The sequence below is a fragment of the Nesoenas mayeri genome (genome assembly GCF_963082525.1).
Source record: "Nesoenas mayeri genome assembly, chromosome: W".
In the NCBI taxonomy this organism is placed as follows: domain Eukaryota; kingdom Metazoa; phylum Chordata; class Aves; order Columbiformes; family Columbidae; genus Nesoenas; species Nesoenas mayeri.
This window is the reverse complement of record NC_137553.1, coordinates 2,254,743-2,281,085: the sequence shown is the minus strand read 5'-3', so window position 1 is coordinate 2,281,085 and position 26,343 is coordinate 2,254,743. Positions and strand designations below refer to the sequence as shown.

Genomic DNA, 26,343 nt, shown 5'->3' with positions numbered 1-26,343 from the left:
TCACCTGTTCCATCCACCCCTCCTTAAACATGCCCGTCTCACAATGGAAAGTGGGAAAACTTATCAGTCTTTCTTGGCTACCATAGTAATAAATCTAAATATGAGCTTCTTCAGGATTCCATTGGTCTTCTTATCAGCACCGAGTACAGCATCCGAGGAAAAATATGCAGGCAAAAACTCAGAAAAGTACAGCCACCTAGAAGAACTTAGCTGAAAGGAAAAATCACTAAAAGAGAACTGGTCTTGTTTTTAACAAAACCAGGACACCCAGCTGTCAATGCTGTGCTCCCTTGGCTGCCAGGACACACTGTTGGCTCATGTTCAACTTGCTGGCAACCAGAATCCCCAGATCCCTCTCTGCAGAGCTGCTTTCCAGCCTCTCATCCCCCAGTCTGTGTGTACAGCCAGGGTTGCCATGGCCCAGGTGCAAAAATTTGGCACTTGCCCTTGTTAAACTTCATGTGGTTGGTGATTGCTCAGTTCTCCAATTTTTCCAGATCCTTCTGCAGGGCCTCTGCCCTCGAGAGTGTCGACAGCTCCCCCCAATTCTGTGTCATCAGCAAACTTACTCAGCAATCCCTCAAGTCCTGAGTCTAAGTCATTTATACAGACACTGAAGAGTGCTGATAACCATTCATTCCAGAGTCTGTGTCCTGGAGCTCCAGAGGCAAACTTTCAGGCAAGGTCTGTATCCACTGTGGTGCAAACTTTCAGGATTCTTCTCTCCCTGATAACAGTTCACTTCGAAGTCTGTATTTAGAGCTCCAAAGGCAAACTTTCAGGGGAGGACTGTACCCATTCGCAAAAGCAAACTTTCAGGCATTCCCTCCCTGACAGCCGTTTGCCCTGGAGTCTATATTTTAGAACTCCAGAGGCAAACTTTCAGGCAAGGCAGAGGCAGAGCAGACTTTCAGGAGGCAAAATCCTCAGAAAACAACAACAACAACAACAACAACAACAAAAATAATGGAGTAGAATAGCAGGAGGGCTGCCTCAAGCTGGGTACCTGCGCAGAGGTCCCCCAAGCATAGAAAACCATAGACTTTTATATCTTTACAGATACATTGCATACAGTAGGAAAAGTATGCATGAGACCCCCTGCACCCACAAGTTACCAGCATTCAGTGTGCTGTTCTGCTTCCTCATGGGTCTCCTGGAAGGAGTTCTGGAGCCTGGACCAAACTGCTGCTGGGGAATGGGGGGGGGTCAAGTGCATCTGCCACATACCTTCAAAAGCTTCTTCCCAGGGAATCTTTCTAAGTAGTTCTCTGAACAGCATGAAGTCTGCTCTCCTCATATCTAGTGTTAAGGTCTTGCTGGAAGTTTTCCTCCCATTAGCAAAGATTTTAAACCTCACTGCTTCGTGGTTGCTGTGGCCAAGGGAGCCACCAGTTGCCACATCTCCCATGAGATGATAGATACACGGACAGCCCACGATACTCATTTAGCGAATCCATGCTTGGAGCGTGGACGCGTGATTAGAATATAGTTACGTATATAAGGAGACTTGTTTCTGTAATAAATGGCTTAGTGTGATTCACATTGAATCGACTTGTTTTGCTGAGTCCTTATCTTGTTCTACAAATGGTGACCCCGACGTGATACTCTGAACAGCGTACCACGGAAGATGGGGAAAAGCCTAGAGAGGCCCAGCCGGAGGTGGATCAGCTGGACTGAGAACCGGGCGGAGGCGTATGGACGTCCTGCATTTTGTTGAAGAAGTCACCGTAAATGGTGAGCGGCTGGGAGCGGGAGGAGGGAAGAGTGAAGTTATGGGGCAAAAATAAATCCTTTGAGGAAGAAGCCGTAGTTAAACTCCTCCTGCCTATTCTCTCTATGAGAGGACTTAAATAAGAAGAAAGTAACATATGTAGACTATTAATTCGGTATAGAATTAATGGCTACCCGGGAGAAAACAAGAAGGCTTTTAAACGTTAACTTTGGGACGATAAAGGGCAGAAATTATGGAATAAGGTCAGCAATGGAGATGATAAAGAAACTAATTCACTAGCGACTAAATGGAAGCTTAAAATTTCCACCTTAAAAGACTTTAAGGCTGAGCGGGCTACCGTTGCCAGAATTTTTCCAGCGTTGCAGCCTGATAACAAACCTAAAAATGACTGAAGTTTACCCTGATCGTGTCTTTTGACCCTCTCCCCACTCCATCCCCTGTTGTGCCGGCAACAGGGGATGCAGCGGTCTGGGGCGGGGGGAGGAAAATTACCGAGTGGATGGCCTCCCATACCATCACACAACCCTAAAGAGACCAAGCAGTCCAAGGAACTGGAGTCAGATAATTTGTCAAAAGAACTGTTGGAAGCTGACAATGCTAAAGTCGTAAATCTGAAATCCTGAGACAGTCAATGGATCTTGCATATCAAGCTATGAGAGAGGTGCCTGAAACCAACAAAGCAGCCAAATCATTTGCAACTATTAATCAGGGTCCCAATGAGAATTACATGCAATTTATTGACCATCTTCAAGAGGCCATCAGTAAGCAGGCCGAAAACTTAGAAGCTAAGGAAGCACTAGTGTTGAGATTAGCAGTAAAGAATGCTAGTATTTGCTATCAACGTGTTATTTGTGAGTTTTACAGTACACATTATGTGCTCCTGTGTATTGCCTCTCTGAAAATCAAGCAGCTTGTCAGGAATGTGAGTTAATTGTTTTACTAGTTGTTTTTAAGTGCGCTGTAAAACCTTCTCCCACTTTTCCCATTCTCGCTGCAAGCAGCCTTGTGCCTTCCTCCCCTCCTCCCCCCTCCTTCTCAAGGTTTTTACTTGCAAGATGGGGTCAGGAATAATTGTTTTCAGTTGTGTTCCTAAAAAATTAGTATTGGGAGGTGTTTTAAAACTTAGGAAAGCACTTGGAATTATAAGGAAGGAAGATCTTGTTAAATATTGTAACTAATGGTGGCTGCGGTATAACTTAAATGATTGTGAAAAGTGTCCGGAAAATAGAATCTTGTTGCAATTAATGTTGTTTTTGAGGCCAGAAGACCAGGACAAAATAAATCCCTACAAGAGATCATTAAATCATTTCAGACAGTTTTACAGATGGGGTGCTTTGATCTTCAACATGCTGAGAGAGAGTTAACTGATAACACACAGGTCACAGAAAACTTGTTAAAGTCTGCAAGATGCTTTCCTTATTAACCTGTTTTCTTTGTGGATATCTGTTTAAGTATGTTGCAATTTTGGTAGGTCTGTGCTATATGGTACGATAAGTTCACAGTCTGTTAAATCATGAGAATCCGTTGACTCAAAATGTGCATCTTGTGATAATTCAGAAGATCATGAGTAATTTGGTTCTTTGCTGCGTGAATGTGATCGTGGGATTTTGTGTGTAGTGACTGTTGTTTTTCTCTCTAACATGTTAGCTTTATTCCAGCATTCAGACTTACGCAACTCTGTGACAGGCTGTCTCTCATGTCAGTGCACTAAATTTGGCTTTCTTGTATGCACACCATGTAAAGTATCCTGGTTTTGGAATAACAGCTGTAGCGCACCAGATAAGACACTAAAAAAACCAAACCAAACCAAAACAAACAAAAAAAACAAAAAAAGGGCCTTGCCCAGTTCAGCTCGCTGCGGGGGGGGAGGCCGAGGGCTCCGGCGCGCACTGACTATTTTGTCAGGGAGACCCCGCAGTACCTCCACCTGGCTGAGCAGTAAGTGGCCCAAAGGTGCAATGCAAAAATTGAGATATTGTCTTAAATTAGTGTGACTGTGATCCATCTGCATATTTGAACTTGGTGTTTGGTTTTCATATCTGAGCTCAGTATTTTAGTTTGCATATTCATATTTGGTACCAAAAGAATCTTGTTTGGGGAGATAATTACAAAATGGGAACCGGTTCCACTGCTAAAATTCCACCTTGCTCCCCCTTAGGATGCATCCTTACACATTAGAGTAATTGCTTATATTGTTAGAAAAGCATTTAAATTGTTAAAATGCTATGATAGATGTGAATTTAGAAGAGGTTGTATTTTAAAGTTGCTAGAATATTAACTGTTTTAGATTTAGGAAAATAGACTAATGGATTTATGTTTATTATACTGGTTTATACTGTTTTTTGACATCTCTAAATTGTAAAAGGTAAATGGAGCTAAGGAATGTAACTATTGCTGAGCTACTTGAAATTGCATATAAAGTGTATTATGGCTGGAATGAAATGGGAAAACAAAAGACCAAAACATCCCAGGCCTGTGTGCAGCTCATTATAACTGAGATATGCCATCTGCGTGACCTTGGTTATATCTGAACTGCAGTAAGAAGAGAAAAAAAAAAAAAAAAAGGAAAAACCTGGCTGCCTGCTTTTAAAGCAGTGAAACATCCACTTTATTTGTCTTTCCCTTTATTCTTTACCCAGAGTCTCTCAACTTTGCCATCGCCAACTGCCAGCTCCATGCACTCCAGCCCATCTGCTACATACAGTGCCACCCCCCCGCCTCTCCTACCCTGCCTACCCCTTCTGAATAGCCTGTAGCCATCCATCATGGTGCACCAGTCACAGGATTCATCCCACCAGTTTTCGCTAATGCCAGTTTTATCATATCCCTGGGACTGGGCCAAGGCTTCCAGTTCACCTTGCTTTTTCCTCATGCTGCATGCTCTTTGGCCCAAGTGTCTATGAGGTTGTTCTGGAAATGAGTCACGTTGTCTGATCCAGTTCTCACTGGGGTGCCACATCTCCATATGACTTTGTTTTCAAGGCCCAGGATAGTGTTCCAGGCAGTGGCATGAGACACAGAATATGTTTCCAGCCATCCAGTCATTGCCTCCACCATAGTACGCACATAGCACTTTCCATGTCGGGTTTGTGGGAATGTAGCATGTTTCATAATAGTGAATAAGCTGTGCAATAGTGTCCATGGTCTAGTCCATCCCTTGATCACAAGCCCACCTATATGTTGCATCTCTTCCCTGATGACCTGAGGCATCATGGGCTCACTGAGCTATGAATAATTCACCTTTGTGTTGCCACTCCAAATCTACTTGAGACACCTTAATCTTGGCAGCTCAATCCACCTGATGGTGGTTTTGATGTTCTTCAGTGGAATGATTTTTAGGTACATGGGCATCTATGTGGTGCACTTTTACAGGCAAGTTCTCTAACTTTGAGGCAATATATCACCACAATTCGGCAGCATGGATGGGTTTGCCTCTGTCCTGCCAGTCGTTCCTCTTCCATTGCTGCAACCACTCCCACAAGGCATTTGCCACCCTCCATGAATCAGTATAAAGATAAAGCACTGGCCACTTCTCTTGTTCAGCAATGCTCAAAGCCAGCTGGATCACTTTTACCTCTGCAAACTGATTCGATTCACCTTGTCCCTCAGTGGCTTCTGTGACTTGCCATGTGGGACTCCACACAGCAGATGTCCACATCCAATGCTTTCCCACAATATGACATGACCCATCAGTAAACAAGGCATAACACTTCTCATCCTCGGGTAGTTTATTATATGGTGGGGCCTCTTCAGCACGCGCCACCTTCCTTTCTGGTAATACTCCGAAATCATTACCCTCTGGCCAGTCTGTGACAACCTCTAAGATCCCCGAGTGATCAAGGTTCCCCATTCGAGCCTGTTGCATGATCAGTGCAGCCCACTTACTCCACGTGGCATCAGTTGCGTGATGAGTAGAGGAGACCTTTCCTTTGAACATCCAGCCCAACACCAACAGTTGAGGTACAAGGAGGAGCTATGCTTCAGTATCAGTCACTTCAGAAGCAGCTCGAACCCCTTCGTATGCCGCTAATATCTCCTTTTCAGTTGGAGTGTAGTGGGCCTTAGACCCTCTGTATCTCCGACTCCAAAATCCCAGGGTTTGACCTTGAGTCTCCCCTGGTGTTTTCTGCAAAAGGCTCCAGGTAGGGCCATTCTCCCCAGCTGCAGTGTAGAGCTCATTTTTAACATATTGTCCTGCCCAAACTGGCCCAAGAGCCATGGCATGGACTATCTCCTGCTTAATTTGTTCAAAGGACTGCTGCTGCTCAGGGCCCTGCTCAAAGTCATTCTTCTTCCAGGTCACCTGACAGAGAGAGCTCATGATCATTATCAATTCAGGCCTTGATAGTCTACTGTCAGTCTCCACTCTCCACTGGGCTTCCTCACTGGCCATATGGGACTGTTAGAATATAAAATAAAAGATACTCAATGCAATTCGCCACAAACTCCATCCACACTGAGCATCCAGTCCCAGGAAGCAGCACCCTGGTCCTGAACAGCTGATTCTGGAGAGTGAAGAGAGAAAAAGGCAGGAAGGCCCAGAGGCCTCTACAAAATGGCAGGATGGCAAAAGGCTGAACTAAAGAAACTCCCAAATAGAACTCAAACAAAATGTAGCAGAACCAGAACAGGTCTCCGTCCCTGTCCATCCCGACTCTGTCCCTAACCAAAAAGTCCCGACTCTCCTTAAATATGAAGCATGACGCCAATGGCATGGAATATTGATCAGTCAATGGCATCTTATTGATCAGTCTGGATGTCAGTCAAGGTCTGCCCCATCTATGCCCCCCTTCTTAGCTGCCTCACACCTGTGGACAGAAAGCTCAGAAAGGCCTTGGCTCTCAGACAACAACAATTAAAAATGTTAACTCTGTCCTGGAGTGTTATCTTCTTGTTCTCAAACTAAATCCAAACAATGACCATGCTAGCTACAAAAAAAAGAAAGGTTTCTAACTGCATGAAGAAAATTAACTCACTCTCAGTCAAACCAGCACAAACATTTTCCTTGAAGGGATACCTTTCCTTCACACCTGACAAGAGTTGCCTTCAGAGGCTGAGGGCTTGTGTCCCTTTTCCAATCACTTTGTCAATGCCTCCTTCCCTAGAAAGGGATCCCAGTTGCTTGGCTTCTCTACCCTCTAATTCCAGGCTACTGGCCCTGTTATTCTAGCATCGGAGCAGCCAGGTGACGGTGTGCTTGCCTGGATGACAGCTGAAAATTTTTCACACATCTTGCAGCTCACTCAGGGATAGGGATCAGGTTAGGGTTACCGTATTGTCTTCCTCTTCTTCCTTCTCTTCTTGTGGTGGCCCTGATTTTTCACCATCCCTTACTATATGAACTGACTTTCACTTCCAAGCTTTCTTTTTTATAGGGGCGACTGATACTGGCATGGGTTGCTTCTCTGGTTCAGCTGCAGTGCCTGTAGCTGGGGTTTGAGTAACTGCAGTGCCTGTCACAGGCCAAAACAATGACAATGTTAGTATAATAAAATGCATGGATAAATTCTATAGAACCTGGTTTGATATTTCTGATGTTTTGCTGTTATCATGGGATCCCAGTTTCTGCCTATGTTTCGGTGCATTGGAAAATGTGATATCTTCTCAATAAGAAAAAATAGTTACCTTGATGTTAAAATAGAGGTGCTGCTAGGCAAGCCTCCTGCCTGGTTGCAGAAAATGCAGGGAATTGAGAAAGTCTGAAGCAGATGAGGATAGTAAATAATTATGGGAAAATGTTTCCTGTATATGCAATGTATCCTTGAGCATAATCTAAGTGCTGTGCAAGCCACAAGATGCCACAGAACTATCTTTAAGTGAAAGCAGTTATTCACTTGAAGTCTGAGAATTGCCCCTTTTTTAATCCAGTTCTTGGGTTCAGAAGTCCAAGCACAAAACAACTGTTCAAATATGAAGGTGCTTCAAAACAGAAATTTTGTTTTGTCACAGATTCATATCTTAGGATGCAAGTAGGGGAAGAATGCTAGGAGGTCCTTTCCAGTTATGTCCTAGATTGACAGCACTGATATTGTGATGAACTGGGTTTTTATTAAGGTATTCTTTCAGCATTGTTACAGGGTTGTTTTTTCTTTGGGAAGTTGTGGGGAGGAGGTTTCCCTCCAGCAGTTGCTACCAGATTGCAACTACTGGTTGCAATGCTGGGCTAGATTGACCTCTGTTCTATAATATTTCAAGGTGAGTGTTATACTTAGGTTATTCATAGATGTGGCAGATTGCTACTTTCAAATGCATCTAAAAATGAGTGAAAGTCTTGAGGAAAAAGAAATACTGTTTTCAGACTTTTCTATAATATTTTTACTTCAAGTATAGTTCTTACTACTTAATCAGAGTTAAGGTTTTTGTCTGTGTCCTTACAGCATACTCATTTGAGCATCTTCAGGAAAGACCGATCTGTTCACTAAACTCCTTTTTGAGTCAGGGAGCGTAATGACCTATTTTGTGTTGTATTAGGGCTGATGATGGGTCACATGTAGAAATCTTTTTACAACCCTGTCTGTATTTAAACCAAACTGTTTCTGTGTTTCATTTAACAAAGAGATAGTCTTGTCACCGAATGTAAAATATTCCACTGGGGATGGTACATTGCTTGAAGGTCAAGACTGCTTTGAACTTATCTTGGACAAGCAGTTGAGTTTGGGATCTAGAGGTTATTTATCTTGCAACCAAGGATTTACTGAAAGAAAGGTCAGTCTGCCTTCTAATAGAAATATCAAACTGGATTAGAAGCTGACTAGAAAGAGAATATGGAAGAAAACACAAGATTAATTTAAAAGTTGTTTTACCATGTGGAAGACTGCAGGTATTCCTGTGATGAGGCTTTTTATATGAAATGATTTGATACATTGCCTGTATTAGAAATTCAGCATCTTAACTTGTACAGACTGATCCTGCCTTTCTTCTTTTACTTCCTGTATACTTTTGTATATGATGATAGCACATACTCATAATGAATCCAATGAAGTGCTTTAAAATCTATGGGATGAAGGAAAACAACTGTGTTCAAGATGCAGAAAAGCAGGCGAGATCCAGTTTGTTTGCTGCTTTACCAAAACCCCAATGAATAAATGAATTTTAAATAATATGCAGATTTCTGCACAAATCATATTTGTATTCTTATGCAAAAATATTTCAAACTTGTAGATCTTTTTTGAAGTTTAACGATGTAAATAAGTGCTGAGATTGTTTGTCATAAAATACAGTATATTGTGATAATTTGTTATGCCTTTCTGTTACAGATTAACTAAACTCCAGATACTGGAACTCAGAGAAAACCAGTTAAAAATATTGCCAAAGTATGTATGAAATTTATTTAAAATACTTCGGAGGGTTTTTTTCTGTAGCTATACTATTAATGTAGTGCTTATCAAAAAGTAGATTACAGCTTAAAATCTGTAGCTAAGTAACTGGACTAAGTTCTCGCAAGGAATTTCCCTTCATACTGCTGAAATTATATCTATCATCTTCAGACTCACTGGTCTTCCTATTCAGAGGTTTGCCTATTCAGAGATTTTTTTTCTGTCCATCTTTAGTTCTGGATTTTTGATCCACCTGTCAAGCTTTTAAGTCAGCATGTGTGATCGTTCAGAGGTGTCTGATGCTTTTTCCACACAGCATTGTATTGGTGCCCAGATGCCTGGGGTAGCATTCTGATGGCTGAGTGCCTAAAACTTAGGCATTATCTCTAAATCAAATGTGGAGTTTGAGATGTTTGCTCAGAATGACTGAGGGAATGTGATTCACGTGATGTGAACAAATTTTTTTCACTGCTAAAGAAAGTAAAAACTCCTTACCGTGTTGCACAGTTTGTTATGCAGTATGTATTCTATAATGTAACAGGTTTGTTTAACATAATGGAAGCATATTAATCAGACACATTGTCTGTAGTTGTAAAATAGTTATGGAAATTATCATAGTATTTGTTTTAACAGTAAATGCAATTGTACTTATCTCTTAAAATCTAACACCTTCCTAAGCCCTACCTTGCAACTCTTACTCTCTTCATCAAACAATCACAGGTTGATGGTGTTGCATTTCCTGCTGTTTCTATGAACTAGAGCAATGCTCTGAATTTTCTGACTTGGACCCTGGAGCTCTAAGTGGGTTAACAGAGGTATAAAAGGTCAGATTTTTCCTTCAACATTTATCAGCTTGTTTCCTGTTCATAATGTCAGACAAATACATTTTCCATTTACAATCACTTAACATCTCTCTGCTTCTACAAGTACTTTCCTGTATAAGGGAATTGAAACAGAAGTATAGTGGAACATACTGACCTGCTGTATAACAAAGTCAAGCCCCTGTGTGCCACCAGTAGGGTGCTTCATTAGCCACAGATGATCTGAAGCAGACGAGGATAGTAAATAATTATGGGAAAATGTTTCCTGTATATGCAATGTATCCTTGAGCATAATCTAAGTGCTGTGCAAGCCACAAGATGCCACAGAACTATCTTTAAGTGAAAGCAGTTATTCACTTGAAGTCTGAGAATTGCCCCTTTTTTAAGAGAGAAACAGAGATCCCAAAGATGGGATGTGAATAACTAGCTGTAGAGTCCTGAATATGTTGTGGTGTGCAATGAAAGGGGTCCTCCTCTGGCAACAGACACTGGTAAAGAGAGGTACTGGTTTCAGATGTTTTGGTGGAAGAGGCACTAACAATTGAACATTAATTCTGTCCAGCTTATATGCTTGCATGCAATAGCTGAATTGTGAGTTGCCAGCCCTTTAAGTACAACAGACAGCTTTTCTAGTGACTCTAGCTAACTCTGTTCTTTAAGACATGAACCTCCATAATGATCATGCTGAACTGCCACCTTTATTATTCTCTTCTGATACTCTTGTGGTTCACTTAGGGGAGATTAAAGCTTTTGAGAATACTTTTTTATTTATTCGAACACATTAATATGCATTTTGCTACAGTGAGGCACTGGAAAAATATATTGTTTATGTATGATGTACACTGGAGAGAAAAATTTATTGTGATGTCCATAGTATGCAAGAGGTGAATTTGCCTTTCAGAATAATACAACTGTGCAGCAGGTCACTAACAATTTCCCCTTGGATTATTTGGCCTTCATTCTGCTCCCTGTCCCTATCTTCCAGCTCAGGGGGGTGTGTACCTGGAATATGACTGGTCTTACTATTATGTTAGAATTTGGAAAATTAATTTTAGCATTTGGCTTATTGTTCATCCCATTTATGAGCTTCAACAAACAAGGCAAAATGTTTCTTGGATTCATCTGGAGGTAGCCTTCTCATCTATTTTTTTTTCTTATTTGAGACAGTAGGAATGTGAGTTAAAGGCTTTCCCCTAAAGCCTATGTATACTGTGTGTGCAGCACAATAAAAATAACTTATGTTTTTGTCTTGATCACATCTTATTTATGCTTAATTCCTAGGTTTTCTCTAGCATAATTACTATAGTGCAATGAAAATCAAGTCTATAGATAAATGTTGAGTTTAATCCTTTTTGGAGATTATTTAATGAATAACATTAACAATCACTTAAACTTACTTTCAATAAATAAGGCATTTTTCAGTAGAATATAATATTTGAACTGTGTATTCAGAACAACTGTAATAGTGTAACATCTTTGAAGAACAACTGGAACTCTGAATAGAGCATAGAGCATCTTGTGCTCATGAAGATGTTTTTTAAAGATGTTCATACTTATATTCTGATGATACAAAATTATATTCATCTTATATTCTGATGATACAAAAGGCTCATCCAGTTAGCTCTTTTTTAGTTTTTCTAGAATTTTATAGTATGTACACACTTATAGTTTGTTTTTGATATATTAATTGTTCTACTGAAAGCTATTATTAAATAAATACAGAACATAATGTCATATGAGGGATTCACAGCTCCTTTGAAAATATTTTTAGGTAGTACTACTGTTGACTGATCATGTATACAATCACGTGCAGTGGTAAATATTCTCCATAGGGTCCCCAAAGTTGTCTTAAATGGAGAAAAAAAAAATGCCAAAATACAGCTTGAAATAATGGATTTTACCTTATTTCAGTTATTGATTTAATCTTTGCCTTAAGTTGGTTTGAAGAATATTGATGTGTCATGAAATCCCATTTAGTAATCTGATTTGTTGTAGGACTAGAGGAATACTTAGGATTCCAGACCATATCATATGGAAGCAACTTTGTCAGCAGCCTGGAGAGGGAGAAAGGTGTTGGTGCTTACTGTGATTCAACAGTGGTCTTTTGTGTTTTATCTAATCATTAGGCAGTTCTCTTTCTTAGAGAGGAAAACATGTATTTAATCAGCCTGTGGCTACTGAGAAAGCTGATTGTGGCTGGAGGTGAAAAGCATTCAAAGGACTGTAGGTGAAAGACACTCAAAAGAAAAATAACTTCAGAGTTATTCTTTATCATAAGGATGACTGTAATGGTCTTTAGTTTTTGTAAACTAATCTATAGATGAGTTGCAGCGTACTCATTGTGTGACAGTCACGGTCAGCATGATCATTAATGTGTGCCCAGTTGAATAGTGTGTGAAAATTTGACCTTATTTAGATATGTCCAGTAACAGAATAGCATCACTACTTAATACTGATTAAAATAATATATTTCTATGAATATAGGAAGATTAGATGTAACTGCTATATTCTTAAATCTAATTCCTTATTAATGCCCTTCCTGTGCAGAACCATGTCCAGACTGACTCAGCTGGAGAGACTGGACTTAGGAAGTAATGAATTCACAGAAGTGGTGAGTTTTGCCTAAGTAACAGGGCTTTGTATTTTTTATAACTCTCTTTATCCTTTAATCTATTTTTAATCAATATGAAAATGTAAAAATCAGCTTTAAGAGTTTTTCTGCTGAGCAAATATTATGTGTACCTTATACTACTTTATAGAGCCTATTATAAAAATTATGTGCATGTTCTTATGAATATGAGTATGTGTTCTTCCTCAATTTGAAAACACTGTGGTATAGTGTGGCTACATTACTGGTAAAAAGTTAATGGTAATATGTGTTTGAATTGTAAACATAACCATTTGACTTAAAATAAATTCTAAACACTTATTGGTAATCATGTATTTAATGTTGCAAGTTCTGTATAAGCTGTGCACAACCTACTTTTATTAGCATGTACAAACTATTTAGATCCAAAGGAAACTATATTAATTATAACTTTGAATATTATTCAAAATAATATTTACAGTTGAGGTGCTCAGATTTTTCCTTCAACATTTATCAGCTTGTTTCCTGTTCATAATGTCAGACAAATACATCTTCCATTTACAATCACTTAACATCTCTCTGCTTCTACAAGTACTTTCCTGTATAAGGGAATTGAAACAGAAGTATAGTGGAACATACTGACCTGCTGTATAACAAAGTCAAGCCCCTGTGTGCCACCAGTAGGGTGCTTCATTAGCCACAGATGATGCAGAACTGAACACTTTCCTAGCTGCATGGTTTGGCAGATAGGGAAGTATATTTAAGGAATTGTTCTTTAGTATTTCACTTCTAGCTGTTACTAACTTTCCCATTACTGCCATATTCTCATTACACTGGAGATATTTATGTGGGAGCCTTAAACTAACATGCTCAGGCCCACATTAAGCCATAACAACCAGGAACCAAGTATAGGCTGTAAAAATACTATTTGGGTATCTTTTTGGCAGATTGCTTTATCGCTACCAGCCTTTTATCTAGAAGAGTCAACTACTGGTAACTTATTTCATTAAGATCTTTTGGTTTACCAAAAGCACAGAAAAGTTTGAAACTGCTTTTTGGGTAAAGATATGTCTGAAAGGTAGTCTTCAGTTAAGATCTTCTCTTGGAAAATTAATTACTGGAAACCAGGACTGCAATTTATGCAGGAATACTGTATACTGACAATATAACAAAATTGAGATTTACATTTAATTGAACTTGGTTGTAGTTGTTAAGGTGCAGTAGCACCTGTTTTGTATTACATTCTCAGGAGGGAAGTTTAAATAGGAAAGCATATGCAACATGGATGTTCACCAAGATGTAGTCTTTCCCTGATACATAAGATACTTCTAACATAAGGTTGTAGTGGGAGCATATCCTACAGTTCACTTTATGGATAGGGTGGCTTGCTCGTATCAGGCAGATGAACCCTTTGTTTGCTGCTCAAAAATTAAAATTTCTTTTCCATTTCCCAAAAAACACAAAAACTTTGTGGTTTTTGAAAAACACCTCTTCTGAGTTCATGGAATTTAAGAGGTTTTAGACCTCTGTGAGAGGGGGAATTATACACATAAGATTTATTTATTGTGTGTTCCAGTTGAAAAATACTTTCTATATAAATAAGACCTTCTATAAGGGTTATTTAGTACTGTAATCAAGTTCTTAAAAGATTTTTGTATATCTAGTATATATTTACATTTTTAAAAGTAAATTATCTGGGTTTTATTTGATGACCTGCTGGAACGATAAAGGACTCAGCATTCTGATTCAATGTGAATCACACAAAGCCATTTATTACAGAAACAAGTCTCCTTATATAGGCAACTATATTCTAATCACACGTCCACGCTCCAAGCATGGATTCACTAAATGAGTATCATGGACTGTCCGTGCACTGGAGTCTCACTGATGATACGTCTGATGATTCACGCCATGCCAGGACCCTGCTGATTGAGGAACGCCCCTCTTTCTCACAGCAGATTCTGTTCTCAGCTTCTCGAAGCGGCCTTGAGATTCCTTTGAGCCTGACTAATTCAGCACAAATCGTTATCTATCAAAACCCCTCCACACTTCCCCCTTTCTGTTCTTGAATTAGTCAGGCCCTTTTAACCGCACAGTGAATCATTTTTGAAATACACTGCAACACAGAACACGTGATTAACAACATAATTACAATTACATATAATGCAGTTAAACCTTACTTAATAAGATCAAACAACTACCTGCCTATTCTTAAAACCTTAATTCTACTATGACAACCTTATTAACACACTATTTTAATAGATTCAAAATAACCAGACAAGTTAATACAATATATTCTCTTAAATTCCTAAAAGATTTATAACTGCGCAGTTTATAGGGTAACATACTTAATACCATCAGTATATACTAATAATTGAATCAATATCTTAAAAGTTATCTTAACCTATTTAAAAGATCAATAGCTTAACCTTAATATCCCTTCTAAAAATTTATCAGTTGTTAAACTTAGATTACTATGATAGAGATATCTCATAATTTCACCTTATCTATGCATAGACTATCTAATCGTAATATCACCCTTTTGACTCTCCTGCTGATTGTTCAAATTGCCATTCTCCACAGAAGGTACACCACCTGCTTGCTGATAGGCTTCTAGACCACCAGGTCTGCGAGCATCTATAATACTGAATTGGGATCCATGGTTTACATCTGAAACAGTCCTCACAACTTATCTCCCTCCTGTCCATCTGCACCCGTTGAATCTTTGTTGAATTCACTTCAATCCTCAGCCTGTAATGACACAAGCATAACCTTTTCCCCAGGTTATCAATTGATGTGGCCTTTTTAATTGACTAGTGATTTGACCATAACTAATGTAGGTTCTTTCTGATTTAGCATGGTTTTGGGTCATACTTGCAAAGTATTTCATCACATACAATGCTTTTGACAATTGGTTTTGTGGTGCTTCCCCTACTTCCCCCTCCCCCTTTTTTTTAAAACAAACAAACAAAAAAATTCAGAACCAGATATGTGCGTTGGATCTTGACTACGTACTCAAAATCACAAATCAAATTTAGAGGTTCCTCCTTAAAAAGCTCTAAGTACTGTAAAGCTGTGCCAAGTTCTGCTAATTGGGTTGAACCTTCAATAATTTTTACAGAATGATGCCAATTCTTATCTTCACACCGAACCACTACAGCTTTATGAGACTTCCCAGAACCATCAACAAAAACTGTGCAAGTATGTAGAATCAGACCAAATACAAGTATGGTCTGTGACCTGATGTTAAAGACTTGCAGGTTCTGCAGCAATTTACATTTAGGCATGCCAAAAGCCGTGCTGTTAAGAAAACCAGCTAGTGCAATTTATAAAGACATAGATTACAAATAAAAAAAATCAGAATTAAATTTCACAAATGGTACATATATGACAAAAGGATCATGGCCTTTTAAGACTTAAATTCATTCCCTGCATTTTCTTGATCAGAGTGACAATTGGTATAGAACAGTCGGTATATCAGTTTGCTAGCAATCTCATCATACTGACCCACAATAGCCACAGATTGTTTCATAGACAAATCTGCAAGTCCAATCGAATGCAGTCAGCCTGTAAGGTTGTCATAAATTTATTTCTCAAAGTTTCCAACTCCATTTTGGCTGTCATATGTATTGGATATTGTTTTCCCTTACCGGATCGAAGTCCTGTTTCAGATCTATCAGTGTAGTATTTGCTTTATTGGAACATTGGCTGTTAATACTAGTGGAAATACAGCATTTGAAATTACCTTGGAGATTTCTCACTTGCAGCAAGCAGATCTGCGCCATCCAAGCAGCTTCTTGTAGGCCATGCAACTAAACAGAATTCTCAGAAAACGTTATTTGAGCTTACAATTTACTTAACAAATCGTAACCTAAGAGAGGTATGGGACTTTCTGGCAACTATAAGAATTCATGTATTAAAACTTTGTTCCAAATTTGGCATTCTATTAGTCTCAAAAAAAACAGCCTTTCTTTCGTTCTCTCCCATGACCTCAAAAACTAGCATGGTGAATTTACCAAGAAGTCTCTTACAACTAATTACCACAGAATAAGTCTATCAACAAATTTTTGGTTTAATTTTCCAGTTTCATTAGAACTACAGGTCTGCTAAGGATGCCTTTAAACTTCACCCTCAGACTGTTCCATTCAGTATTACATCGCTGCAGTGGTGGGGAGAGAGAACCCCCCTTTCACCGCTTTAAAAGCGGGCAGCCAGGTTTTTCCATTTTTTTTTTTTTTTCTTTCTCTTCTTGCTGCAGTTCAGAGATAACCAAGGTCACGCAGCTGGCATAATGGCTGGTACGAAGTGTGAGGCTCTGGGAAACTTCTCAGTTACGATGAGCTGCACACAGGCCTGGGATATTTTGCTGGTTTGTTTTCCCATTTCATTCCAGCCATAATACACTTTATATGCAATTCCAAGTAGCTCAGCAATAGTTACATTCCTTAGCTCCATTTACCTTTTACAATTTACAGACGTCAAAAACCAGTATAATAAACATAAATCCATTATTCTATTTTCCTAGATCCAAATCAGTGAATATTCTAGCAACTTTTATATACAACCTCTTCCAAATTCACATCTATCATAGCATTTAGGTGTGTGGGGTTTTTTTGTTTTTTTTTTTTTTCAATGCAGAGTTTTACAATTTAAATTCTTTCCTGGTCTCAGAATTAATAGATAACGATATAAGCAATTATTCTAATGTATAAGGATGCATCCTAAGGGGGAGCAAGGTGTAATCTTAGCAGTGGAACCGGTTCCCATTTTGTAATTATCTCCCCAAACAAGATTCTTTTGGTACCAAATATAAATACGCAAACTAAAATACTGAGCTCAGATATGAAAACCAAACACCAAGTTCAAATATGCAGATGGATCACAGTCACACTAATTTAAGACAATATCTCAATTTTTTCATTGCACCTTTGGACCGCTTACTGCTCAGCCAGGTGGAGGTACTGCGGGATCTCCCTGACAAAATAGGTCAGTGCACGCTGGAGCCCCATCAGTACCCGCCCCTCCGCTGCTGCAGTGAGCTGGACCGGGCAAGGTTTGTTTTGTTTTCTTTTTTTTTTGTTTTGTTTTGTTTTTCTTTTGTTTTGTTTTGTGTTTTTTGGTTTTTTTTTTTTTTGCTTGTTTTTTTTTAGTGTCTCGTCTGGTGCGCTACAACTGTTATTCCAAAACCAGGATTCTTTACATGGTGTGCATAAGGAAAAGCCAAATCCACCACACCAAGATGAGACACAGCCTGTCACAGAGTTGCGCAAGTCTGAATGCTGGAATAAAGGTAGCATGCTGGAGAGAAAAATAACAGCTACTACACACAAAATTTTACCATCACGTTCACGCAGTAAAGAACTAAATTACTCATGATCTTCTGTATTATCACAAAATGCACATTTTGAGTCAATGGATTCTCATGATTTAACAGATTGTGAACTTATCGTACCATATAACAAAGACCTACCAAAACTGCAACATGCTTAAACAGATACCCACAAAGAAAACAGATTAATAAGGAAAGCATCTTGCAGACTTTAACAAGTTTTCTGTGACCTGTGTGTTATCAGTTAACTCTCTCTCAGCTTGTTGAAGATCAAATCGCCCCGCCTGTAAAACTGTCTGAAATGATTTAATTATTTCTTGTAGAGATTTATTTTGTCCTGCTCTTCTGGCCTTAAAAACAACATTAATCACAACAAAGTGTTATACTTCAAGATTCTATTCTCCGGACACTTTTCCCAATCATTTAACTTATACAGCAGCCAACACTGATTTAAATATTTAACAAGATCTTCCTTCCTTATAATTCCGAGTGCTTTCCTAAGTTTTAAAACACCTCCCCATACTGATTTTTTAGGAACACAACTGAAAACTATAATTCCTGACCCCATCTTGTGATGAGGGAGAGGGGGGGGAGAAGCACAGAGCTGCTTGCAGCGAGTGGGAAAAGCGGGGAGGAGTGGGAAAAGCGGGGAGAAGGTTTTACGGTGTACTTAAAAACAACTAGTAAAACAATTAACTCACATTCCTGACAAGCCGCTTGATTTTCAGAGAGGCAATACACAGGAGCACATAATATGTACTGTAAAACTCACAAATAGCATGTTGATAGCAAACATTAGCATTCTCTACTGCTAATTTCAATACTAGTGCTTCCTTAGCTTTTAAGTTTTCAACCTGCTTATTGATGGTGTCTTGAATGTGGTCAATAAATTGCATGTAGTTTTCATTGGGACCCTGATTAATAGTTGCAAATGATTTGGCTGCTTTGTTGGTTTCAGGCACCTCTCTCATAGCTTGATATGCGAGGTCTGTTGACTGCCTCAGGATTTCAGAAACTTATCGTGTCTGTAGTTGTAGTGAGTCAATTAGTGTCTCTTCCAGTTGTGGGATACCTGCCCCTTTCAATGAATCCCCATTGTTCTGTCCTAAATGATCTATAGCTATTACATTGCATAGGTCTAATTCTGCTTGTGTTTTTCATGGTTCTTATCTGATCTCGGGGCAACTCGTACACATACTTAACTTTTCATGAAAATTGCTTCAAACTCTCATCCTCTTCCAAGTCATCAGATAACATGGACTTGAACGGTGCTGGAGAACCATTAGTAACAGGGGGGTTCGGAACAGTGCACATTCTTGGCAATACTTTCTAGCATCATAATTATTCGTATAACCTGAGTCCCCAAGCGCATCCCCTTTCCCGTCACGATCAGCATGACTGCATTGCTGACTGTTCGATTTACTCGCTAATAGCTGATCTGATCTTTCACACAGTTCTTTTGCCCAGTTCTTATCCGGCGACTCCTTCTGCTCTCTCGTATGAGTTAGAGGGGTAGAATGCGGTAAGGGTGGACACGAATCAGTAAAAGGACTGATATTACACTTATTTAAGACTTTAGCATTCTCAGCTTTCATCAGTTCTTTTGACAAATTGTCTGATTCCAGTCCTTTAGACTTCTTGATCTCTCTAGAGTCGGGTAATGGTATAGGAGTCCATCCACTCGGTAATTTTCCTCCCTCCGCCCCAGACTGCTGTATCATCAGGGGTGCCGACGGCACAACAGGGGATGGAGTGGGGAGGGGGTCAAAAGACACGATCCGGGTAAACTTCACAGTCATTTTTAGGTTTGTTAACAGGCTGCAACTCTGGAAAAATTCTGACAATGGCAGCCCGCTCAGCCTTAAAGTCTTTTAAGGTGGAAATTATAAGCTTCCATGTAGTCGCTAATGATTTAGTTTCTTTATCATCTCCACTGCTGACCTTATTCCATAATTTCTGCCCTTTATCGTCCCAAAGTTAACGTTTGAAAGCCTTCTCGTTTTCTCCCGGGTAGCCGTTAATTCTACACCAAATTAATAGTCTACATATGTTACTTTCTTCCTATTTAAGTCCTCTCATAGAGAGAATATGCAGGAGGAACTTAACTGCAACTTGTGCTTCAGAGAACACGTTCTGCCCCATAACTTTACTCTTCCCTCCTCCTGCTTCCAGCCACCCACCTTTTTTCCCGTGCTGCGTTGACGCCTTTATCCCCGGGGCATCCTTATGCCTCCGTCCGGTCTTCAGTCTAGCTGAAGCCGCTCCTGGCTGGGCCACTCCATGCTTTTCCCCGATCGTAGTGGTACGCCATTCAGAGTATCACGTCAGGATCACCATTTGTTGGAACAATAAAGGACTCAGCATTCTGATTCAATGTGAATCATGCAAAGCCATTTGTTACAGAAACAAGCCTCCTTATATATGCAACTATATTCTAATCACGCGTCCACACTCCAAGCATGGATTCGCTAAATGAGTATCGTGGGCTGTCCATGCACTGGAGTCTCACTGATGATACGTCCGATGATTCACACCACGCCAGGACCCCACTGATTGAGGAACGCCCCTCTTTCTCACAGCAGATTCTGTTCTCAGCTTCTCGAAGCGGCCTTGAGATTCCTTTGAGCCTGACTAATTCAGCAACAAATCTTTATGTATCAAAACCCCTCCACAATGACCCAATGAAACAGTGTATATAACAGCTATAAGAAATTACTTAAAGTTGCAATAGATGAATCACGGAAGTTGTTTTTGCCTTTCACTGTTTTTGTATGAAGTGTTTTTAAAACTGTTTCTTTTACAGCCTGAAGTACTTGAACAACTGAGTGGTTTAAAAGAATTTTGGATGGATGGTAATAGCCTAATACTTATTCCAGGGGTAAATCATTTTATTGTGTTCAACATTTAGTATTTTAATTTACAGTGGTATTTGCTTTGTCAGCTATCATATATGTTGAAGTTGCTGTATAATTTTAATGTTACTTAAAGCCAAAAGGCTAAATGCCACTTAAATGCTTGACTGGTCTACTTAGAAATTGTTACTGATCATGATAGTTGGGTACACAGTTTTTCTTTCATTGAAAGTTATATTTCTCTCATCTAAAAATTATCTTCCAGTTTTAGAAAAGGGTAAAAATCCTACATCAAATCCTGGATGAAATTTAGGGTGGACTGGTCCTTCCAAAAAGGAATTATTTTGTGTTAGACAGCAAGCAGGAATTTACAGGAAAAATAAGTTGTGTGAATTTTTACTGGTCGCGACTGTAAAACAAGCAGCGTCTGTAAATAATTTTTTGCCATGTATACACAGAGTATAGTCAGTTCCTGAGGAAATGTTCTGTTGACTAAAACCAGGTTTTCCTGACATCTCTTAGAATTACATGAGGTCCAGGATGATCTGTTATTGCAACACTTGTGAACTCGTGTTTATTTTCAAGTAAACTAGTATTTGAAATTTAGGAAGCAGCTGGTCTGTTTTCAGACTTAAAATCACTAGCAATCTTCTGATGTGAAGGTTTCTTGCCTGATCAGTAGTCTTCTCTCACTTCAGCTAATAATTCTTTGAAGAAGAGTTGGGTGGATGCATTAAACCTTTCTACTCTACAGTAAAAGTAAAACTGTATTTGTGAAAGTGGCTGCATCTTCCTTGTGAAGATTTTAGTAGTGTGCACAGATATTTAAGCTTATTCTTGGTTCATATGGAAATGTAATACAAGCTTATATTTTGGCTTGTATTTTTCAGTTTAGTACAATTAGGGATTCGTTGTTGGTGGTTTTGATGTTAAGTAGGATGCAGTTTTATGCAAAAGGCAAAAATAAGCATTAAAAGCCTTTACTGGAGCTGTGTACATCTCTCTGAAGTCTGTTCTAAAGCTTCAGTCACTTGATTCATGATAACTGATCAAACAGTTGAATTTACAGCAGGCTGACTTTAGAGACACTTGCAGAATAACTGTGGTATGTGTGTGGAAAAACATCAACTGTGCATATCTGCACAAAATATTTAAAAATATTATAAAATTTGGATGTTTTGCATAAAATTGTATTTCAGCACTATAAATAGGTTTCCTCTTTTCTTGTGGCATTATACTTGAGAGAGAGTTTGTGGCCAAATCTGCTGGCATTTTTGGTTTTGAACTTGCGCATTATTTTCTCTTGCTTTTAGTTCATAGAAACTTTGAAACAACTGACCTACTTGGATGTTTCTAAAAACAACATTGAAGTAGTTGAAGAAAGTATTTCAGGTTGTGAAAGCCTTCAAGATCTACTGTTATCCAGTAATTCACTTCAACAACTGCCAGAGTCTATTGGTTTGTGTTTTCAGTTAATTAATGTTCTTAAAAGCTTATAGTTTAGTCACAGAACAATTGAAAACAGAGAAATTACATTTTAGGTCTAAGTTTCAATTAATTTGAAGTTCCTGTTCTGGATAAAGCTGTAATGTGTAGCTGAATAATAACATTTATATTTGTTTTGGAGCATTCTTGACTTCATAGAGCAGTTTGTAAATGGATGAGAAACTGTTGACCATAACAGAGTAAAAAGATCCCTCCCATAGCTGGCCCATGTAAGCTGGCAAAAAAGTTCCATAAGCTTGTCTGCTTATTTCCTTACTAGATATATAGCACCATAGGCATGCCAGGGAATGCAGATGTGGTTGCTTACCCATAGGGTTTTTTTTCCCTCTTAATTTAAAATTTAAATTAGATTAACTCAAATGTCCTTTTTCATTTACTTGTTCATTTTACCACAGGTTCCCTAAAGAAGGTAACAACACTTAAAATTGATGAAAACCAATTAATTTATTTGCCAGACTCCATAGGAGGGTAGGTATTTTACCTGAATAAAAGGTTGCATTGCCTTTCTGCACACTTTTCTGTAACAGTAGCTCCTCTTTTGAATGTCTAGACCTCCTTGATCTATTTTTTCTATATATTAACATCTTAAAATTGAATGCAAGTGCTTTCATATCTTCTAGTTCACAGCATATATGTTCTTTATACATTATTTAATATCAAGACCTATGTTCTTCACTCATTAATGCAGACACCAATTTATAAAAGAAAAATTGAATGTGAAAAAAACCAAGATGCTTAAAAAGGCAGTCAGCTGTCTGAAAGTGGTTTTTTTTGTCAGTAACATAGCTGTGGTAAATATTGCAAATGATTGAACCAGTATCAAAAAGCTTGTAGAAAGTGCATCTGAACACACACATTTATCTTTTTTACATCATAAAGAGAATTTTCACCTGTCAATCAGCAGGAATTTTTAATGTATAATTTGGTGTTCAGCAATTTAATTTAAAACTTGCAAATGACAGCGAAAATAATTGTTTCAGAATTAAGTGCTATACAAATTAGGGTATTTGTTCAAATTTCTGTTCTCCTATTATAATTAATGTAGGTTATGTTTTGCTGTCAGAATTTACAAAATACTTATTTGCTGCCAAAGTCTTAGATTCGCTGTCTCTCTTTAAATTATTTTCTTTTTCAGGAACTGCACTTAACTCCTGTTTGGTTATGATCTGTCCCACTCTGAATGTTTTCAGTGCCTTGCACTAGCACATTTTCATGTAATACACAAACATTTGATGTTGCTGACCCCCCTATTTTGACTGAAAGTTCTCTTATGAGGACAGTGTAAAGGAGATTTTAAAAAACAAATCCAAAAAGCAACCCACCCATCAACCAACAAAAAAGACAAAGGCAAAAAACAATTCAGGCAATTAGTAAAGAATTTCTCTTGGATTCGAATTCCCTTGGGTTTCAGAGTTTTATTTTGAATTTAATTTGAGATTTGTATTTGATAGTGGCATTAACTTTGTCTAAACTTAAAGTATTCATTTAATGCTGGATGAATTCACCTGTATAGAGGAGTATTTTTTTTTTCTTCAGGTTACTATCAGTAGAAGAACTGGACTGTAGTTTCAATGAGATTGAAACATTGCCTTCGTCTGTTGGGCAACTCTCTAACATAAGAACATTTACTGCAGATCATAACTTTTTAACACAGCTGCCATCAGAGGTATGTATTTAGTTACAAAACTGTAAAAATTGTATGTATCTTAATCAATATAGTTAGTATAACTTTTGGATAAGTTAATAATTCTTGAGTAGATTTTCTGTGTGTATGTTTTTAAAGACAGGTGTATACAAATATGCAAACTTTCAAATAATGAAATTCTGAATTTCTTTAAGCAGGAAGTAGAAATTTGTTGCTAGTGTATTGAAACTAAAAGAAGGTTTAATATGTAAGAAGAAAAGTAATTGTACTTTACAAGCAAAAATAGCTGTAATACTAATTGTTTTGAAAGATAAAAATTGTGTATTTAAAGTTGTGAAGATTAATTAATTCTTTGGGGTATTTTTTTCAGATTGGAAACTGGAAGCATTTAACAGTGTTGATTCTGCATTCTAATAATCTTGAATTTCTCCCTGAAGAAATGGGTGATATGCAGAAATTAAAAGTCATCAACCTAAGTGACAATAGGTTTGTGCATACATTAATTCAAATAGAACTGTAAAATGCAATAGCATTGCATATAGTGTATTGTAACTGATGTCTATCCTCCAAATGTAAGTAGAGGTATTTTTATGAATATATTATGCTTTCTTACCTCACCCACAGCTTAGAAGCTGACTGAGGTGCATGTGTTTAATGTATTATTGTTGTATTCTGGATCTCGAAGATCCATTTTATTAAGCTGTATTTATTTTAATGATATAAGCACGCGCATTTAGGCACAGCTCCAAAAGATTGATGATTGTTAGCATGTATTTTTCTAGGGACTTAGTTCGATATTTTCTTAAAACTTTGATTCTTACTTAAAAATTAATAGCTTCCTGTATTGCATATGGAGAACACAAAACAGTATCACAGTATATTGTAAAACACTTGAGTGTACTGGAGAAGGGAGAAAAAAGTGTGTTGTGTTTTATTAGAGCTGGACATGAAAAAATGACAAAACATTTCCCTTTTGAGAATTGCAAATCTGTAAAATTTCAATGTATTGGGAGAGAGAAGTCTGAGCTCTCCACCCTGTTCTGCCAATCCAGCTTCTCTGTACTCCATCTGTAGCCTGATTTATCCATTAATGCCACAGTTTTCATTTACCAGAGTAGCCCTATTCCCATACATGTTTATTGGGGAGAAACAGCACTTTTTTCACATGTAGCACTTTTTTCTTAATTGGAGTGCATGTGTATTGACAGATAAAATTGCTGAGGATTCAGATTTAAGTATGAAAATAGCCTTGATTTTGGATAGTTGATTTCCACACAATGCCAATGATTGTCATGAAAACTGTATTCAAGTCAATGAACTGAGTTAAATTCAAGTCGTCACATTGTCTCATTTTTTTAATCTGCTTGCTAAACTGGTCAGAAATCTGTTTTGGTTTTTTTTAATTCTGGGTGTAGCTTTGAATCTAAAATAAAAGCTGTTGCCTTTCAACTGTCAATAGTTTATTCATTTAACTATGTCTGTAAATGTATTTTTTTAAGCATTTTACAGGCTAATGCAGCATTGTTTCTTAACAGTATTGATAAGTGTACTTACGTAAACTCTTCTTGTGATTTACAGACTGAAGAATTTGCCATTTACCTTTACAAAACTGCAATAGTTCACTGCTGTGTGGCTATCAGACAATCAGGTTAAGTTTTTAAAAATTAACAATGTTGACTTTATTCCTAATGGAACTGACAAGTACAGAATCATCTGTTAAATAATGAGATGTGGTACTGTGTATATATATCAATACTTCCTTGACATTATTACTCTGTCAGTTCTCCTAAAATAAAGAACACTGAACCTACCTGACTTCAGAGACTTTCATATTTCTGGCAAAGTTCTGTGCCATTAGGAAATGCAATTTAACAGATGTTGTTTTTTTGTTTTTTATTTCTTAATTCAGGTTTGTTTATGCAGGAAAGCTAGTGCTTGAAAAACTAGTACTTGAATGTGTAGCATGCTGTTTCTTCCACTGATATACCATTAGGGAAACTTAGCATGCCTTTTTTTTTGTGCTGAGTGTCTTGTCCCACCTTTGAACTCTGTGACTCTCCAAGTTTCAAACTAATGAGAGGCAGCTCATGCACCTGTGGCTTGTATTTTTCCTGTGTATTGAAGCCCCCTGTACTATGACAATTTCCTGAATGACATTAAGCTGTACAGGGCTGCCAGAAATCCACTAGGCTCAGGTGTAGTATAATAAAACCGCTTTTACCAATACACTAATTTCAAGAATCCCCTGCCCTTTTTTTGTAAGGGGTGGGGGATATTCAATCTGGTGTTAAAATAAAATATTGAGTACAAATTTTTTCTCCTATATATGATTGTCTACAGCTTTAAATGGCTAAATATATCTGTGTATTCCAAATCAGCTGCCTTTGGGATAGTAATAAGTCCTAGCAAGAAACTAGGTTACTCTTAGAATATCCAGTGTTTGCTGTTCTCTTAAAGCCATTACTGGGTTTCAGTTCATCAAAGACAGACATGTTAATAACTTCATTTTGTGAAAATTATTCAGAGGACAACTGGTTTAATACAAGGCAGAGTAA

At 38.2% G+C, this 26,343-nt stretch overlaps 1 pseudogene across 1 annotated transcript in view; it reads left to right on the top strand.

Annotated features, from left to right (window-relative positions):
* The window catches only part of LOC308051401 (erbin-like), an 82,106-nt pseudogene that overhangs the window by 11,932 nt on the left and 43,831 nt on the right, over window positions 1–26,343 (top strand). Inside the window, exons 2-9 of the transcript in view lie at window positions 8,989–9,045; window positions 12,417–12,480; window positions 20,589–20,663; window positions 21,951–22,095; window positions 22,539–22,611; window positions 23,680–23,809; window positions 24,159–24,274; window positions 25,367–25,436. The product of the transcript in view is annotated as an erbin-like (transcript). The remainder of the gene's footprint in view (window positions 1–8,988; window positions 9,046–12,416; window positions 12,481–20,588; window positions 20,664–21,950; window positions 22,096–22,538; window positions 22,612–23,679; window positions 23,810–24,158; window positions 24,275–25,366; window positions 25,437–26,343) is intronic.